A 20,173-nucleotide genomic window follows, 5' to 3' on the forward strand; every position below is an offset into this window, starting at 1 on the left:
CTACCAACATCTTTTAAGTAACAAACATTGCCTTATGCATTCCTCTTGAGCCTTAAAATCAAATAAAAAAACCCAAAACAACAGGTTCCATATTGTAGCTGTTTTCCTCAATGGTTCTAGTGGCATTAACTTTTAAAGCTTTAATCTTCCAGCCAAATACCAAACATACCTGAGATCACTTATTACAGACTTGATTACCCATGTCTGATTGACATGGTAACCATGGCATCTTCGCTGTGAAGAGGAATTCAACTTAGAAAAAAATAAAATAAAAGTCATTCTGTTTTATAACTATACAGATTCACACAATGTGATAATTAAGAGGGCAAATGGTGAAAGCTGACAGCACACTGGGCTTACAGCACAAGCTGGACATCAGAAAAGGCAAGAAATAATACAGTTGTCACTGGATTGTTTCACCTTACACCATATAAACAAAAGCATTGTTGTTAGTTGGTCCAACTCCTCAGCTGCATAATCCCAGAGTACTACTGCTAAAAGTGAAAACTGTAAACATCCAGCTTTGCTGGGAACAAAAAATACATGACTGTACAGCAGTCTGCCTTGGTCAAGAAATGATGGTTGAAACCAGGACATACACATGTATAATAAGTACTTACATAATGCTTTACTTCTTTGGTGTTCTAATGTTGCTCTTTATTGTATGCAATACTCAATTTCTACTAAAAATGGCAATTAATTTTACTGGTACACAGAAGGTACAGAACAGACAGTGAAACTACCTGAGAAATGGCTTAACAGTAAGTGCTCTTCTTGGCTTTTCCACAGATATTCTATTATGGAAGAAATATTAAATCTGAAACAGCTCTTAAAAAAGAAACCTAAACACTTCTTAGGTATGTGGTCTTAAAGAGTAACTTATCTTTGAAGAATTGCATTTTTATTCTGGAAATGCTTACTTCAATCTCACAATTTATAGGTATAATTTATTTTTCAGTAATACCTAGCCATGAGCTTCTCTGATATAAAGTGTACAGTCTGGCCCAAGTGTGATACTGAGATGGTTTTCATATAATGTCAGTGTGCTAGTCACAGCTTTTTATCCTGAGTGTTAATCAGCTTATATTATTTTTATACATATACAAAGGCTTTTTTTTTTTACACTTTTTCAAAATAATAACAAAATCCATATTTGACTTTAGGCTCTGAACTAAAATATAAATGTAACAAGGTGCCTAAAAATCACTTTGGTATCAGTCATTCAGGGATTTTGTCTGCAACAATTATCAAGTAAGGAACAATATAAAATGGGTGACAGTATCTTCTGTACAGTTTAGCCCAAAGAAAAGGATTTCTTTTCCTAGTCTTAGTTAGGTCCCTTGTATTTCTTATTTTTCTACATACTTCTTGACTAATTGGGGTAACATAAGCTTGCACTCTTTTGGATATTATTCACTGTCAGCTTTCTCTGTTGAATAAACTGATCTCTTGAAAACTTACATAGCACACGGCAGGGGAAATGGAGGAGAAGCAATCACTGTCCAAAGAGAGGTGGAAAGAGGAGGCTGAATGAAAAATAGATAGATATGGATCACACATGCCAGATGCTCAAGCAAAGCCTGTTTATCCCTAATAAGTTGGTGAAGTTGCGGAGAAGAGTTTATCCGTGTGAATATAGGATTCTTGTAGTATTGCCAAGGTCAGTGATAACGGATGGTGATCAGCTCAGTAAATGCTGGTTGTGCACATTAAAGTTGCCTAGGGACTGCTTTAACCTATGCACCCAATTTTTTTCCAAGCTTACAAAACATTTCAGAAATGAAAACACACGTAAAATACCTACATGGGACTATATGTGTTCTTTGTTTCCTACCTACCGAAGCAAGCTCTTGTTTCCCTCTATTTTATATTTTCTTTCTGCCCTGGGTTCTTAAAGATGGATGTGTAATTGTAGTTTGAATGACAGATTGGGGTAGTGCCTTTCATTCACTTCACACAAACCTCCAGGATCCTCAGGGTGTGTGAGTAAGGGCAGAATAGAGTGCTTAGCATTTAATGGATGGTTAAGAAGTAATGAAAGGGGAATCAGCTTATCTCGGGGTGCCCTGTGGGCTACATTGTTTTCAAATAGCTTTTAGCTGGGACTTCTCTCTCTGAGGTTATATATTGTTCAAGTGATTACCTCAGGAAACAGGACTGTTTCAGATACACCCCTTAGATACCACAGCTGCGGCCACAAGTCTAAATTGTGTTAAAACCAGTTTGCATTGCACTGATAATGTCAAAGCATGACACTGAGCTCTGTTATGGCAAAAAAAAGAATCATTTTACATCTTTCAGCAAAGAAGCTGGTTTAGGTTAGTCCACCAATGCATTTCATGGGTCTGGTTTATGGACAAACTGGCCAAGATGACCGCAGACGTGGGCATTTACTGTGTGTGTAGAGACTTGCCATCCACCCTGAGGGTGTTATTCACTGCCCTGCTAAGGACATCGACTGTCCAAGACTTTTTAGATTTCTAGACTTGGTAAGAGCTGCATAAGATTATTTCTTTTTCGCTCTCAAATAACTACTTCAGTTATATTTATGCACCATCTACACATAAAATTATTTTACTGGACAAAACGAACTGTGGTGCTCTGAAATTGTCCAGCTATTAAACTGACTTGAACTTCAAAGCTTTTCTGCTCTAAAAATATGGTGGGCTGAGTTAAAAGCTGATATTAGGAAAGACCATTCCTGTAAAAGGGTAACTTTCATGGAAGAATCAACATTTTGCATTAGACCCAGAGCACTGCTATAGTTCAATAGAAAGTCTGCCATAAAAACTAGGAAGCTTTTCTCTGTGCTTTCTGGGAAGGAGATGACACTTGCCTTCACCTCCATTGAGCGGACAGGATGGTCACCTCTGGACATCACAAACCTTTGGGATTTATAGGAAGTTTCTGAGCTATTTCTGTAGAATTTTCAAAGAGCAAAAGGAGTTAGGATGTCCTATTCCACCTACCCCTCATCTCTTTCAGGAAATCAGAGCCTTAGGGTGCAGAAGTATTTGATTTTTAAAGGTGGATGTGTGTGAATGTGTGTCCTTATGTCCTTACTAATGTGTCTGCACAAGGAGTCTTTAACTACCATACGGGACAGTGTGTACAGTAAATGTTTACCAAGAGCTTGTTTTCTCCTGAGCAAATGGATTCCCCAGAAAAGTAATGAAAAAACTTGTCTAAATAAATAAGAAAGATCAAAATGCTTATTCAAGGCAAAATTGGACAACTTTGAAAGTGCTATTTTTATTTCTCATATTCCATTCTTTTAGTATCATATCAATTCTCATCTTGCTTATTTTCTTGCCCAGTGTAAATTTTTGCTTCAAAAGTCATTTACTGCCCAGGGAATTCAAAGAAAGTATGTGGTCTACAATTCATATCAAGAGACAAGCTGTTATTCTAGTCCTGTCTCTTACAATCACCACCCTCCTTAAAACTGAAAAGCTAAAAATAGGGAACTTGTATCTCATCTTCTGAACCAGGAATCTATTTATCTAGGCTATAATGGTCCAGCTTCTGCTGAAGTCAACAAAAGGAGTCCTATTGATTTTGAGTCATGTTCCAAACACATTGGATTGAATTATTTGGATATGTATCTGAGCTCAATACAATAGCTATACTTTTTGTGGTTTGCCCAAATCAGTGGACATTTTATGGAAAATATTTTGGATAGCCAAGGACTTAACCTGCTTCTGTCAGGTAGCATTTTCTTGCCACAAATTTAATGACACCTTTTGCAACTGATTTTAATTGGTATTAACACAATCATTACTTTAACTCACTGTAAGTTGCATCCTGCAGTTGATTTTTTGCTGAGTCGCATTAATCAAATTCATCAATACCAGGAGATCTCAAAGTTTCAACATGTCTTTCCAGTTTTATTTTTATCCCTGATGTTGAAGTTTAATTCAAGGAAATTAATCTTTGAGTATCAAAAATATTTACAGTTCATATGCCAGTGATTGTTTTGCAGTAGAGGCTGTGGAAATCTGGAGGAACAAGCAAGCTGAGCACTAAACTTAAGCTAGAGATGTTAGCAGTTTATTATATATACATTCCTCTCCATCTGGCCATTCAAACAGCTGATATACCTGGAAACTTAGCCATTATGCTATTTTATATAAGTATACCCACACTCAGGTATATGAGATATGCTTATGATGTTCTAGTTTTCTGTGTCTAGTGAAGTACTGCTGGTAGTTTACACAAGTGGAAAAGTGTTAATACACACATATGAACATATGTGCACACACCCTCCACACAGCTTTTCAAATGCCTCCTTCTTTCCTTCAAGATTTACAAGAAGGTACATATTTTTTTAATGACATATTATTAAAAAAATGCTTCCTTGGAAAGTGGTCAGGAATAAACCATGTTTATGTTTGGCAGCAAAAGCCGTACAGCAGGTACCACGCTGCAGGTAAAGTCCATCAAAATCTGCTTTACTACAACTCTGAGTAGTAGTCACACACACTTCCCAGGATTAATCATTCAGATTCCTTCCTTGACTTTTGATTTCCCATTTTTCTCTCTATCATTTGAAAATTTTCAGGCTATGTTCCTTTTCCAAGAGGATAAAATGTGAGCAATGGGAAATATAATTAGATTATTAGTAAGACAATCTTTGTCTGAACTTGTATTCTTATTTTTTGCTTAGAAACTTGCATTCCTGGAGTCTGGTACTACAGTTAAAGAGAAGGGGATCTCATTAAAAATAAAGTTTGAGTGACTGTCATTTGTTGGAAATAAGACAGCAAAACAAGTGACCTTCAGTGTCTACTTAGGTCAGTAGACAAACGTCACATCCTTACTTTTGAAAAGTGATCCATTTTGCTGTTCAAATAAGCTTTACTGGGGCTCCAGTTTTTAGAATACATTTCCCATGATTAAGACTAACTGAAAACAGTCAGCAGAGGGTTTTTAAAGATGTATTTTAGGCTGCGTAGCAACAGTACGTTCAGATGTCCCTTATGTTAGCATTTCTGAACAGGTATGAGAATTCTACTTTAATTATTTATTCTTCTCAAAATCTAGCCTCTCTTTTTATTAAATATTAAAATGCATGAAATTTTTGAAAGGCACTGTTTTCATTGATAATGGTGGTTCTCTGAATTACTTTTAACTAACTTTGTAATTGAAAGCTGAGTTTGAGAAAGGTGAGTTAAGCATCTTCTGGGAATGGGATTGTAACAGTGTTTTTCAAGGTTACTTTCTCTTCATTAAAAACTTTGTAAAATAATAATGAAGAGGAAACCATCTCATTAAGCAAAGAATAAGATCACTCGTCAATTTTACTGCTCTTCTCATCTAACTTTATATCAGTAGGAGTATAGCAGTGCCTTGCATTTCTTAAGAATTCTTTGCCCCATATTCACTGTAAACAGAGAGGAGCCATAATTATACTTCATTTGATCCATATCAAAGGTACTGATCCATGTATCAATTTACATAAAGCACATAAAACATTTTTGCTTTTCACCCTTACTTCACCACTTTCTAACGAAAGTTTTCCTTTGCAGACTTCATTTGAATATAAAAATCTCCCGGTGAAATTTGCGATGTTAAACAAACCATACCAGTCATTCAACTTTTTAATTAAGGATTCAGTGTTCCATCCCTTTTCAGACATTAAAATTCAGGTGCAGTCATTAATCTTTCTAAATGAATTCACCTGTGGCTAATACTGATGTATTTTCTATGAGGCTTGTCATGGACTGCATACTGCATGCATAACCACTCTACAGTTAATTACACAAGGGATTATCGTTAGTGTCATAAAGATAAAGCCTTGCTAGAAGCATTACAGACATTTTTTGAGCAATGACTTATTTAATTTTTGTTAACAGCTACCTAAGTATTTAAGAACAATAAAAGTTTGTTTATATCATGGAAGAGTGAATGGCAAAGTTCAGAGAACTCTCAAAATGAGAAGTCGTGTCCTAAGCAGCTGACCACCCCTTTCTTGTCTTCCTTGTGTCAGTCTCCCACCTACCCCTCTAAGCAACAAGAAACAAAATAATGCAAATACTGCACTCCTTTTAAGGTCTGTATGTCAGAGTTCTGTGTCAAGTATTCCTCTCTTAAGAAGATGAATAGCACATCTTATGAGAACTGTAATTTATAGCAGTACACACCAGTCTGCCTGACAAGGCAAAAGTTCAAAGGTTGTTAGGGAACAAAGCACTCTCTGAAGAGCAAGCAGTGTATTTTACAGGATGGTTCATCAAAACATTAATAGTGTGGTGTTCCAGCACCTCCCTCCATTCCCTACTCCTCCCAAAAAAGACACCAAAAAACAAGATAATAGCATACAATCCTTAGAGTTTATCATATTCTAAGATTTGGATTTATTAATCAGATATTATAAATCAGAGCTGCAATTCTGCCTAAAACTGCTGTGTCTTGTAGCAGACAACAGTGTGTTGGTAAAGGATTTGCAGTATTCAGCAAGTCTGGAAAGCACTTGCTATCGGTAGAGCTCATAGGCACCACTCCTGGTAGAACGTGAGCAGACTTGCCTCAGCCATCCAGAGAGATCTAATCAACACAGAGCAAACATGAAATAAACACATGTACTTAAAAACAAGAGCAACAACTTTGTTCTAAACATAATACAGTAGAGAAGAAGATTTGATTTTCAAGCCCATTGCATCTGGTTTAAATTAACTCTGGTTGATTTACTTCTGATTTACACTATTAGAAGACAATCCCCAAGATGTTCTCAAATTATTAAAGAATTTGAAATTATATACATCAGTGAAAAACAGAATGAAAAAAAGAATAACATTGTGAAAGTCTCAGACAAAATTGTGACAAAACCATCTTGAGAATAAGTAACGAATTAAATAAAACATATACTTTCATTTTTATTTCCTGGTAAATATTTGGTGGGAAAGAAAAAAGATGAAAGGAGAAACTGTTATTTTTCTGGTTCAAATATTAAATGTTCCACTCAAGAATCTGCAATTTTTAATCTGAGTTGCATTGCAGCACAAAATAAATAAAAAGAACCAATGTGAAGCTTGATGTCAGATTTACTGTGTGAGATTCAGAACTTGTTTGGGCTTACTTTTTTTAAATTTCCTGTATTTTTGAAAAGCTGAGATGCAATGGAACAGAACCACCCACTTCATACCTTTTTATTTTTTCACACTTTGCTTTCCTGTCTGTTAAATCCCTCTGGGCTTGCTTCTATAAACAATAGCAGATAATTAGATTTATGCATGTAATTTGATTTAAATTGATTCTAGTGGTTATCCAGTGATGTTGCAGAAGCCTCCAAGCCAGTCAGTGGGCACACACACACACACACACACACACACACACACACACACACACAAAACTTCAGAAATGTCATGAAACAAACAACCATCTTTATCTACATATAGTTTTGTAAATGCAAAAAGAACCCCAAAAACCTGTGTAAATTAAGGCACTTTATTTATATATGAAATTTAAATTTCATTACATCTGGAATTTTCCTCATGCATCCCTCCCTGATCTATATAGTTCTATTTTTATATTGCTACATTTTCAAAATTATACAGATGATGGTCAAATAACAGCAGCAAGTCAGTTATGGATTCACCAAATCTTTGGATTTGGGGGTAGGAACCTAAGCTGGAAGAGTTTTGTGGAAAGGGGCTATGTGATGTGCTAGGGCAAAGAGGGGGTACAGTTCTAGCTAGGGTGGAAAAGCTGATAGTGGATATTAATTTGGAAAGTAATCTACATTCCTGCCCAAGGTCAATGGTAACCACTAAAAAATACCAAAGTAATTTGTATTTCTGTGTTTTCAGAAGAATAGATGCCCTGTTATACAAAAAAAACCAAAACAAACAATAAAACTGTCTTCAGGTAGCCTTTTACCAAAAATACTGTGCATATGAAATTTTAATTCAAAATTAATGCAATTCATCATTACAGGAAAGTAGAGACTTTTAAAAATTACATGTTTTTCAGTTTTTCATGTTTCCTTTTTCCTCCATTTCTTTTCTGCTCACAGTTTCATTTATTATGGCAAGGTTCCTTCTCAGTCTTGAAAGTTTTTATCAAAAGACAATTACCTCATCAATGTTCTCTGCCTCTAGAAATTTGAATTCACCCCAAGTGCAAAGAAATAATTTTTTATTGAAAGATAAGTCCAAAGGGTAGGGAGCAATTTCAATGACACTGGATGCACTGTTTTCCCATTTTGATTTAATATGATAATAGTTTCCACCAAAATATAGTGAAGGTAAAAGACTTTTAGAACAAGAAAACCCTCAATCCATGAATTTTACTTTATTTTCTGTCTGCTTTCTTGGTTTGGGGAAAAACCACAAACAATGTTTTAGTGAAAACTAAAGAAACTTCAGGCATTTTCAATGTTTCACCCTTTCTCTTTTGTTCTGGGGCAAAGCATCCAGAGCTACTGTATTCCTTACGTTGCCCTTGGGAGAAAGAACACCAAGATGTTATATTTTACTATTTGGGAATATCTTAGGTGTGCTGCAGTAAATAAATAGTGCTGTCAAAGTCTCTTATTTATTTAATTTTTAGAATGAATTTGGTGCTAATGAGGTTGAGGGGCTGATAGCAAAGTCTAGAGTCAGGCACAGCATGGGCAGGTGCTCTGAAAGCTTCTTCAAACAGCTCTGTCAGCAAGTGCACTTTAATCCTGCTTTGCAATATCCCTGCTTGCCATCAAAGTGCCAGTTCCTGCCAGGTGCGAGTGCCCTCGGCTCTCACCGATGACAACAGCAGAGCAGTGAGCTCAGTGCTTGGCAGAATTAGGATCAAGGATTCAAGCTCTAGTGCAGGGCTGGAAATTAAACCAAAAATGAACTTTGTCAAATACAGACATTTGTCCTAAGGACAAAGACACTGGCTCTGAAAAATCCTTCATTAGTTGTACAGCCAGTATTGAGATTCAGATTCTCCAGAGGTCAGCTCACTCCATTTAGCAGTTATGGTATTTGCTATTCTATAGATATCTAAATGATGTAAAAAAATAAATATTAGAACAATTGTTAACCATACATACAACTAACCATACCGTGCTGGTTGATAAAGCAGAGAAGCCACAAGGTTTGTCTGAATATACAAAATAATGAACACTGTTAGAGTGTTAAAATTGAGCACTTATATATGTGCATTCTTTATACAGACCAAAACTGACAGGGCTCCTGAACTCTGCGTTATTCTTGCATAGATTTGCACTTCTGTATCAGATTATTTTTTGCAAGAAATCATTCAAATCTCATGCTTTAAGGGCCAAAAATTTCCTCCACTCTTTCAGGTTTGGCCTGGGGTATTCATCTTCTTTTCAATCTTTTTAGATTAGGTTGCGGTCTTTTACCCCAAATCTTAAATAGCACACAGATTTCCAAGCTCCTACACATTCAGCTTTTACTCTGTCATTTTATACTTCTGGTACTAAAGGCCCCCAAATCCTCAAAGAATCTGTCCAGGCAATGAAGAAAGCTGTGCTCTGGGACCTGCAGATAAGGCAGCCTCAATTTTTACAGATTAATAAATTTGGGAGGTCCAAGACAACACGAATTCAGACTAAAGCATCTGCCAAGTCTAAATATCACTAAATCTTTTTTTTTTTTTTTTTTATGGATTTTCTGATGCCCAATACAGGGTTCATGAGATCTTTTCCTCTTCTACCTGGCCTCTTACCATCACAACAGCTGAATTAACTTTCTCCAACCATTGTGAAAACTTGTGTCAGCTTCAATCAAATCTGCCAGGAAGGTTCCAAAAAGATACGTAATAAAACTGCACTACACCCAGTTCACTCAGAAACAAGGCCAAAGAGTGAGCTGTTTATTTAGGATTCTGCATTACAAGATGTACCAAGGCCTCATGGAACAGCAATAACTTCAGCAAAAAAGGAGAAAAACTGGAGGTGAATGTAGAAAACCATATACTGCCTTAATGTTTTTGGATCAAATAATGGACAGTGACAGTGTTTGGAGAAAAAAGTAAAATATTTAATACAGTCAGGCTTGACATGCTAGGTAGAAGGTAAATGATGAACCTCTAAAGACTGTATTCAGAATCATATAAAAGATGATATGATACATGCAGAAAGAAGAACAGATTCTTTAAAAAAAGTAAAGAACACAGAGTAATATTTCCAGAAAGGCATAGTTCCATCCTCACTCTAGTGATGAGTAAAAACAATGCAGCCTATCTGTGCTTCTGTAATGCATGTGAGAGGATTCATTGTACTAACTAGACTTAATTTCTGGTTTTGTGTAAGCATTCAGCTATAGAGTCTGGTCATGCTACTCAATACATGTACTTGTATACATTAAAACAACCCCAATGAAGCTTTCATGTGGACTACACAAAGAAGACATATGTTATTGTGATTTGGCAGAATCTGAGTTTTATTATAGCCAGGTAACAAATGTACTGACAAGAGAAAGCCTAACTCCATTATGACACACTAAATTACTAGCAAGGTTAATATAACTCCTGTGATGCAGATCTTTGACCACTTTTAATAGCTAGATTATTATTCCATTACTCTTCCTAAACTCTAGTTAAATTTGGTTCCTCTAATTCTTTCATATTAAATATAATTTACATAATTAATCTCAGTATAAATATGCAGATTTCTGAAATACACTTTTTGTGATTCAATAGTACAACTCTTGCTAAATTGAGAGTGTTATGCTTAAACTAAACTGGCAGCACTTTGTGAAGCATTCCCTTGCATTTCTGGGTATCTGCTCCATTTCAGCTCATGAGCAAGCTGGTTACTGGCCTGATACAACAGCCATGAAAGGCTTCATTTCTCTCATTTTTTGGTTCAGCAACATGCCTTGTAGAGGATATTTGCAAGATGTCGTGTTCTAACAAGCATGTAAACAGGGCATGGAGTTAGACAGAAATTTCACAAAAGGGCTCCAAAGCTAAACGCCCAGCAGGATCCAGTTTACAAAAGCTCTTCCTCCTTGCATGCAGGGTGTGCTTGGATGTACCCCCATCATCCTTACCAAATGTCTTTTTCTGGCTGCTCAGGTCATATTTGTCACTAGCATACAGCAATGTGAAGTCTAAAGGAAGCGTGAGCTGCTTTGCATCACTAATCTTGTTACTGTAATGGCTATGAGAGTATTCAACATAAAAGGAGCATATAAGCCAGTCCACATGTACATACCATGCACAGCATGTGCCCCAGTGAGCCATGGGTGTTCTCTGGCTCCCTGAAACAACGACAAAACCCAGTCATTTTAATGCAACTCCTCACATCCAGCCACAAGTGACAAATACCTCTCCATGACTAGACAAAAGGGCTGCTGACAGTTCTTTCTACCTTAAAGACAGATGAAGCGCTCTGATGGGAATAAAAAGTTCACCAACCTCTCAAATCCAATTAAATATTTTTATCTTTAGAGTCTTTGGAAGGAAGAGAAGAGGCAATCCTTTCCCTCTCTCCCCCTTTCAAGCTTCCCTCTTGTCATTTACCCCCTCTTTAATTTGGCATATAAACCCCCCAAGACTTCAACCCTAAGTCTCTTGAGACCAAGATTACATCATTACTGTTATGGCATGTTATACACTAATCATAACCATTACCATTTACAAGTTCACAGCTTCATTCAATTAAGTGCCTGACATGGATTTTTCAGTTAATTCATAGTGAAGGTCACCAGTGGTCAGAATGGCAGGTGCATTCTGCTACCTCTTTGAATGCTAATTACCAGTCTTAAGCAAGTACTGGAGAATACAGAGTCAACAAGTTAATCAAAACGCTTAGAACTTAAGACACATTTTTATAGGCGTGTCTAATGGTCTGTTAAATAATATAGCATAATTAGCATGTTCAAATGACAGCCACATCATTTAAAACTCTAATTTACAATGAAGGCCAGTAAAAAATTCTCTCACATCACTTTTTCAGTAGAAAAATTAAAAATGAATTCATACATCTGTGTTAGAAGCCATGTAGCACCATGCCTAGACCTATCACAAGTCCTTATATATTGTAATTAAATATTCAAAGATACAAGTACTTCTTGATCTACTGTTAAAAATAGGCTTCCTGGCTTTATTGCTGAGAGATAGACATTATCCAAAAAATCATGTATATGCACTGGTATAAAACTGCAATCTGGTTTCAACTTGCACGAGAAATTCCTCTAAAGGTTGTACTAGAATGCATGCAAGGAAGCAATCATATAAATAAAGAATTTATTCTTATATAAAGAGAATATAGAAATATTAAAGACATTCTCAGGTGGAGGGAGCTATTTCTAGCTGCAGATGGCTGAAAAGTTTACGCAAGGACCTGGATCAGCCACACCTGGATGTGCCAGGATGAACCCAGACATCCAGTGGGTAGAAATCAGTCACAGGCTTACAAACCCCTCCCTGAGTATCCATGAGAAGAGTGGAACCATCTTTTTCTAAAGAATACCCCAAAGTCTACTGTGTTGGCAGTTCATTTGCTTTAGAATTTGTGCCTGTACATGGGACTAGTGGACAAACATCTCCATGTTTATTAAATCCTGTTTTCACAGCCTAAGCAGAACTGTAAAACAAGCTTTCTCTAACTCAATGAGTCTAATCTTCCCTGTATGGCCCCAGTCTAACTATATAGATGCATGGTAATATTATGTATACAAAAATACATTCTATATCACAGCTATGCACACACAAGGCAGCAGAGTAGAATTAGATTAGGAAGTCCCAGTATAGAAATTTAGATACCCTATTTAAAGAAGTTATTAGAGGTTTGAATTGCTGAAGAAATTCACCTAGCTGAAGGGGGAAAATCCCCACAGCCTTATATTACAGTTCTAGTAAAATTTCCTACCAATGTTAGCAAGCTGTAAGCTTTCCTAGTGCTAATATATAAAATTATTTTCATGCTTGTCTACTCTTGTAAAATCACTGACAGAATACTTCACTTTTTAGGGCAAAATTGGGGACTCATATAAACTCAACATTATTTTAAGCAAACTAATATTTGGATTATATGGCTGCCCAATTAATTGAAATAATAAAGCATAAAGTAAGTGAAGGTTTCTGCTAAGAAGGTAAAAATTTGTCAACAGACACCAGTGCTTTTTTTGTCTTTATTCCCTTGCTTATTGACCAACACTTGATATGATGTTTCATGCAGATGGAAAATGACAGTGAGAAATATGTATATATATGTATAGAATATATGTATATATTCTCTCTGTATGTTACACAGAGTGATAAATACAAAAGGGCTGAGAAAGATGCCTTAGGTATAAAATTAGGAGGATGGAAATCCCACCAATAATTAAAGTAGAACATTTACGTGAGTAACTATTCAGATATGTCATTTGAAAATCATAAGCCCCAGGACAATTTCCTCAGCAGTGCAAGGATGCTGGATCCACTGGTACCCTATGCAAGCAATACAGAGGAAAGGTGTTTGTATTTTATGTTCCTCATAAAGTTTGAGTAACTGAGCAAGCCACATCCAGGGAAGAAAAGGAGACTGAACTATTTTTTGTGCTCAAGAATCAGCAATATTTCTTAATATTCCAACTATGACTAAAACCAGAACAACCTTCCCTAGATCAGAGGACTATTCAGCAGAACTAATTAACAGGAAGGTGTACAAAGGAGAGGAAGATACAAGAAAACAATAAGCTGGGAAACTTGAATAAGATTAAGTACTCTACCTGCCATAGGCTAACCCAGCAGGACAGTGAGGCTAGTATGGCAAATGCCATGGTTTTCCTTCTCTGATTAAATTTGCATGTAGCTTATTTGGTCTAAGATTCATATGTCTGTCAAGGACATGTAAGTGTTCATCAGGGTCTACCTGGAGGTGCTGCAGTGGTCAGAGCTCAGTAGGGCTGCTGGGGCCCCTCCAGCACTCCTCTCCACTGCTGAAGTCAGCCCAAGGGATCTTGCTTTCATTCTCACTTTTTCTTTCTTCGCTCCTGTGAGCTTCACTAAGACTATTCCTCCTCCTTTTCCTTTAGCAATCCATACATCAAGTCTACAGCTATCAGTTCTCTCAATAACACAGAACACCTGAAAGAAAATTCTTCCACCTCCCTCTCCTCACCATTTTTTTTTTGCCAACTTCAGTACTTTGATAGAGCTCTCGATGACCCCTCTCTCCCAGAAACATTGTACAAACACTTCCAAACATGAATACAAACATCATGCTCACTCCAGGGTTACATAGAGTGATGTTTTAACAAAAAATGTCACAAATACTTCATATCCATCACACAAATGAGGTCTGGCATATCCAGGCAGCTCTCTGTGCTCTCCAGCACATTTCTTTAGAGGACTTCCCCCCCCCCTTAGGGCTTCCTGCTCATCTGACCTGCTCTTCTCTCCACATACCATCAAGTCCAACAGCAATCTCGCTATTCCTTTGTTGACATCTCTCTGGGAGACTTACCTTTTATATTCTCAGTATATCATCTAGATACATGAGGTGGTACCAATACAGGAACCAGCCAAAACAGGCTGGGTTTGTACCCAGAGCTGCCTCAAGGCAGCCTGGCTGGCTGATGCGAGGAGGAGCATGGGCTGTGCACTGCTCAGGAGCCGTGCTCCTCAGGGACTGATCACTTCAAGGAAGAATCATTACTCCTATCTGAAGCTTCTTTCATGCACCTCAGCTCCTGACAGAGCCTGAGCACTTCTGAAAGAATGAGTCTCTAAGCTGGGGCTCTCCAGCTCATATTAACTGCAATAAGTGAGAGCATCCAGGGACTGGTTGGTGTGCCAGGGTCACCTTCAGAGGAATCTCTCTGTAGAATAAAGCAAATGCTTCTCTGTGCAGCTTCAGCCAGAGGATGGACTACAGTTTACTGTAATTGAAGAAACAGTTTTCCTTTTATAATCCAGCTAAACAGCCCCTGTAGTAAAGGCTGATTTACCTTAGCCTCATTTTTCTTTAAATAGTAATTGTCCTGTTGCATTATGTCACATAGACCATGTTGAAGTGCAACAGCAGCCAGTGCTGTACCCCACACCACACTGAGACAGGGACATTGCATGTGAACTGATAGAAATAATATGAAAGAGAAACTTCTTTTTCCCTAGATCATACTAGATCATTTACATACTGTTCAGAAAACAAACACCTATTACACAATTTATGGAAGTTGTTGTGATATAAATACGTTATAATTTTCCCCAGTTTTATTTGCACTTTAATTTCTATTTGTGGTAAGGAATAACTTGACACATTTTTATATTTAAAACCAAGTTTGGCAGGAAGCAAACTAAAGATTTTGCTGAGTGGTTCTCAGTCCATAACATCTTCTTCCATGAACAAAAAAAAAAAATAAAACAAAACAAAAAAAAGAAACAGAAGTATTTTTGTCACAGAATTGAATCTACTTTTCTTAGCAGGTAAATGAAATATCTCACCACGTCACCTACACATATTCAGCTACCTTGCCTACTGTCAAAAACACTTGCTCCAATCCTTGCAGTATCATCTTTCAGAAGAGACAGTTACAGCCTCATCCCAGGGAAAAACAAAAAACCTTTCATCTTTGTAGTTCTTCAGAGAGTAACTTCTCATGGTGTACTATCTCACTGCTCAGCTACTGGAGATGAACCAATGCACAGAAACACTGGCTGGACCACATGCCTAACAGAGATCTGTGTGGAACTGCCTGCTGTTCTTCCTTAAAATATGCACATAAAACACCTAGATGTCTTCCAGGCTGTAAAACAAAAGGCCAATAAGAAGCAGTAACAAAACCATAAGACAGTAAACACTTCAGATAAAGAAATCTTAGGCATGCCACAAGGGAAAGACTAAATAAGAAAGACGGGAAACCAATCTTTTCCCTGTCAGTCTGTCCTCATGGGACCAATCCTTCACTCTTTCAGTGGTTGTAAAGGTTTCCCAAACTCTCCACAGTATTCACTGAGTCCCTAGAAAAGTCTCCCTTGCTATTACCTTGTAGACCTGGGCATGTACCCTCTCCCTGATTCTCACACAGCAGCTTCTCTGCCTGCTCAAGGTGTGCTCCCTCTGCACAGGCACTGCTGGGTGTCAGGAAGGAAGGAAAGGAGCCCTTCCCTTCTCTTGCAGGGCCTTTCTTCCCTAGCTCCAAACACACTTCACACAGAACATAATCTGCAATACATATGCACTGACCTGGCCTATACCCAGTTGGCTTAATGCAATCACTGACCCCAGTCACTCTAATTTCCTTTGTCAGTCATTTTAATTTCCGTAGCAGATATGTGACATATGGTCCCAACTAGTGGCTAATTGCTAATTGTCAGCTAGAACAAAAGACATTAATGTTTGGTTAATTGTTAATTGCTTTTGACCAATTCCTTCAAAATAGTTTTATTCCCATTGTAATTCAAAATTCTGTTCTGTCACTATATATATCAAAACAGCAACACTTAATGCAATTGTTTCTGGTAAGGAGAGATGGAGTTTCTTCCTACTGTAGGGTTAATTTCCCTAATTGGGGGAAAAAAATCCCCCCCAAAAATAATAATGTCTTAAAAAAAAAAAAAGAGGAATAATTTGTGAAAATTAAATTCCACAAGTATTCATAAGTACACATGACTGCAAAAGAATTAGTTAGACCTTACTTTACCTGGATGTGTGGTTTGGTTTAGTTTGGTTCTTTTTTCAACCACTGTTTAGAGGTTGCAACTAAAAGATATTTATAAGAATGCTCACATCCTTCATAAGGACTTGCAAATCAGTTATGGGTATGATATGATCCAAAACCTATAAAAAAGCCCAAAAACAATAGTTTGGCTTTGATGAGCTTTGCTCATCTCTTTTGATCTGGTCAGTTTATGGGCTTGTGTGTATGGCTGGAAAATAACACATTTTGTTACAACATCTTTTGCCCCCTTGCCCTGGCTTTCCCTGGTTTGCCTGCCACAGCCACACCAGGGGCAGGTCTTTCCTCTGCCTCAGGATTCTTGTTAAAACTGCAGGAAAGTCATTTACTCTCTCTGCTTCACTTCCCCATCTATAAATTGAAAAGAATACTATTTCCAGGACTATGATAAAGGAAATACTTTCTGTTGCAGACTGGGAAGTGCTTAGGTGTAAAGGTGCTGATATAAGTACATTAGATAGGTAAGTATCTGGGGTACAATGCAGGCAGATAACAAACAGCTTAATCCAGCTCCTTATCAAGCTAGTCAGCAACTTCTGCAGAAGCAGGTTGTTGGACACAGGAGAAACCACTTGAGACTCAGGGTGGAATCTATTAGAGAGGTCTGAACTCTACCCTAAGAACTGCTCAAAATAGTGAAGTGCTATTAGTCCCAATTTACAGATGAGGTATCTGTGGTAAGAATTTTAGGGAATGTTTCTTCTGCTGCCTTTGCCTTTCCAAAAAGACAGGGTGCATGGCTTTGCAGTCCCTGCTGACAGGGGAATGAAAGCAGCACGGTCATCAGCCGTGTGTGGCTCCTGTGATTTCTGTGCTGCCCTGCAGTGCATTCAGAGTTGGCATAAATTAAATGCTGATAAATTCAAACAAGTGACAGAGTGCAGTTTTGCACAAATCCAGCATTATGTTTGAATGGAAACTCCAAGTGAGCAAAAAATGAGGATCAGGCATCTAGAAAAAAACCCTACAACAGTTATGAAATTTCAGCATCATGTTTTTTTCATGCATTCAAATGGGATCTGTCTCCCTACGCCTACTCTGCATCATCTGACTGGACTGCCTGCTGGGAAGCAACAGTACCATGGCAGCTCTCACTGAGAGATCACTCAGTCATACAGTTTACAGCTATGGAGACTGTAAATCTTTTAGGGAGACCATAAAAGGGTGGCTGTAAAAAAGATATCTGATTGTTAGATTTGTTTTTAAAGTACAGTGTTCATTGCTATTTAGCAAACATCTCCCTACATCATCCAGAGGATTATAACCAACCTCCCTTCAGAAAACAAAGTTGCTTCTCTTGGAAAGACACTTTTTTCAGGGGTTTGGCTCTGCCATTCTCTTTTCTCCAAACTCATAAATTGAACCATAGCTGTCTTTAGTTTTTAAGACCACTCTGTTATTACTAACCTGATTGTGTCTGTCTGTAGTAAAGCAAATTTACAAGTATGTTTTGCAGCTTTTTTTTGTTTGAAGTCTGTAGTATTTTGCTGACCCTACTGCATTTTGCAGACTGTATTGCATTTTAATGCCTCCACTGTATATGTAATTAGGTCAGTTGTTTACTCCAAAAAGTTATTTCAAGGTCCAAACCAGACTAAACTGAGAAGCTGTATTAGTCTTTTTCAGTTTTGTGTCTGAACTATACCAGAACTCAAAGAAAAAGTAAATGAAAAATGTGTTAACTAACAAAGAGATCAGACAGCTGCAAAAACAATGTTTTATAATCCTCCATTTAACTTGCACAAATCTTTTCCATTTCACAGAGAAAATTTCCTAAATTCACTTAAATAGGAGCTAAGAATTGTGCAGAAATTACTTAAAATGAGTGAAAATCATATGCCACTGTTTAAGCTGCCACTAGCCAAATAGCATTTTGCTAATGACTTCTACTTTCAGACTACAAACCAGACTTGTTTGAACAGCTAAATTGCTCCTGCTGTTATCCATCATGAGCAGATAACAAAGTAACCTGGAAGATAGTGCTTTGGGTGGGAAGGAGGAGGAGAGCTAAGTAATTTCTTCAGTGCATGAAGAAACTCTTGAAATTTTTTTTCCATTTATTGCAGATGAAATTATTTTGAGGTTTAGGGAGCTTTGACCAGTCCAAGAAGCTTTTATGTAACAGCATGAGTGGAACACATTTCACAGATTCACATTTCACTCTAGTGCGACTTTCAGATCTCCAGCTTTAAGACTTGGTGTGCTAAAACAGATAAAAAAAAGTCATTGTATAAACACAAATAATATTAATTATTAATATTATTAAACATTTATACAACCGCTGCAAACTACAACAGTTTAGAAAAAATGCAAGACAGGCAAAAAGTTCTTAGGTTATTGAGCAAATGAAACTGAATCTTAAACCTACACTGAATTACTGCAATTTTTGATCAATTAATTGATTGCTTTGACCGATGTCAGTAAACCAGAAGTTATCTATGCCATAGCCAAGCCAACCTGCCTTTGGTTAAACTCTAAATATGGGGTTATAAACTTACTGACTTTTGTATTTCAAAAATTTGCTTTGAAGGTTCTTCTGCATGTTTAAGATGCAGAAGAACTTTTAGCATCCATGACATGCTGAATTAAACTTTGTCAGTTCTCTTTTGGGAAGCAACAGGAATATTTTTTTCTTTTTCCTATAAGTAAAAGTGCTATGATAATAACTCTTATTTCTCTGTTTCTATAAGAAAGCACAAAAAAATAGTATTAACTTTTTTGACTGAAACAATCTTTCCATTATTTTTAGCAAATTATTAATTGCTTTTTTCCTTAGATAGCAATCTGTTACTAATATATACATTTCAGTAAGGTTTTAGCTCATGTTTCTACCAAATAATTAATACTTCTTACTTATTTTCATAAGGAGCTATTTAATTTACAAGAGGCCTATTAAGAGTTATGTTTTTCCTCATTAGATATAATTGAGGGATATGACATTTTGTTCAAGAGAAACTTTTTTAGCTTTAATTACTCAAACAATGCAATGCTTCAAGCTTCCGCTGAAGTTAGTGTGGCATTACTTCATATAAACTAAAAATAGATAAAGAAAAATATAAGAAGAAAATTTTGAAAATTATGATATAATATAACAATTACATGTTCTGAAATCAGAAGTTTCACAGCCCAAAACTGAGACTTTGGTCTTGCAAACGTTTCTGCATATGCTTAGTTTTAAAGCCGAATTGTTAAACTGTTTATAGGATTGAGACACAGTGTAAAACATATTTAATCAAACTGATGACAAGAGAATTGGGTCAAATATAATTGAGATCAGAACTGATGTTCCAGATTTGTGATTTATATATGCTAGAGAATGTAAAACATGAGACCTGAAGTCTCCTGAAAGCATGATTAATGTTTTTGAAATGTTCCCATGAAGCTGTATTCCAAGAGTGAGTGAAATGTGCAGTTTCTCTCACTTTTGACACCAAGCCAGAGAAAACTCATTGGTTTTGATGGTGTTTCACTTTGCAATTTTAAGTTTGCTTGAATTCAAAACCTCATAGTCAAATTTGAGGGTGGAAGTGGGTGTGAGCCCACACAGGTTG

The sequence above is a fragment of the Pseudopodoces humilis genome, chromosome 10 (assembly GCF_049639895.1).
Source record: "Pseudopodoces humilis isolate 2021_Gansu_Grassland_sample_001 chromosome 10, ASM4963989v1, whole genome shotgun sequence".
NCBI classification, from domain to species: domain Eukaryota; kingdom Metazoa; phylum Chordata; class Aves; order Passeriformes; family Paridae; genus Pseudopodoces; species Pseudopodoces humilis.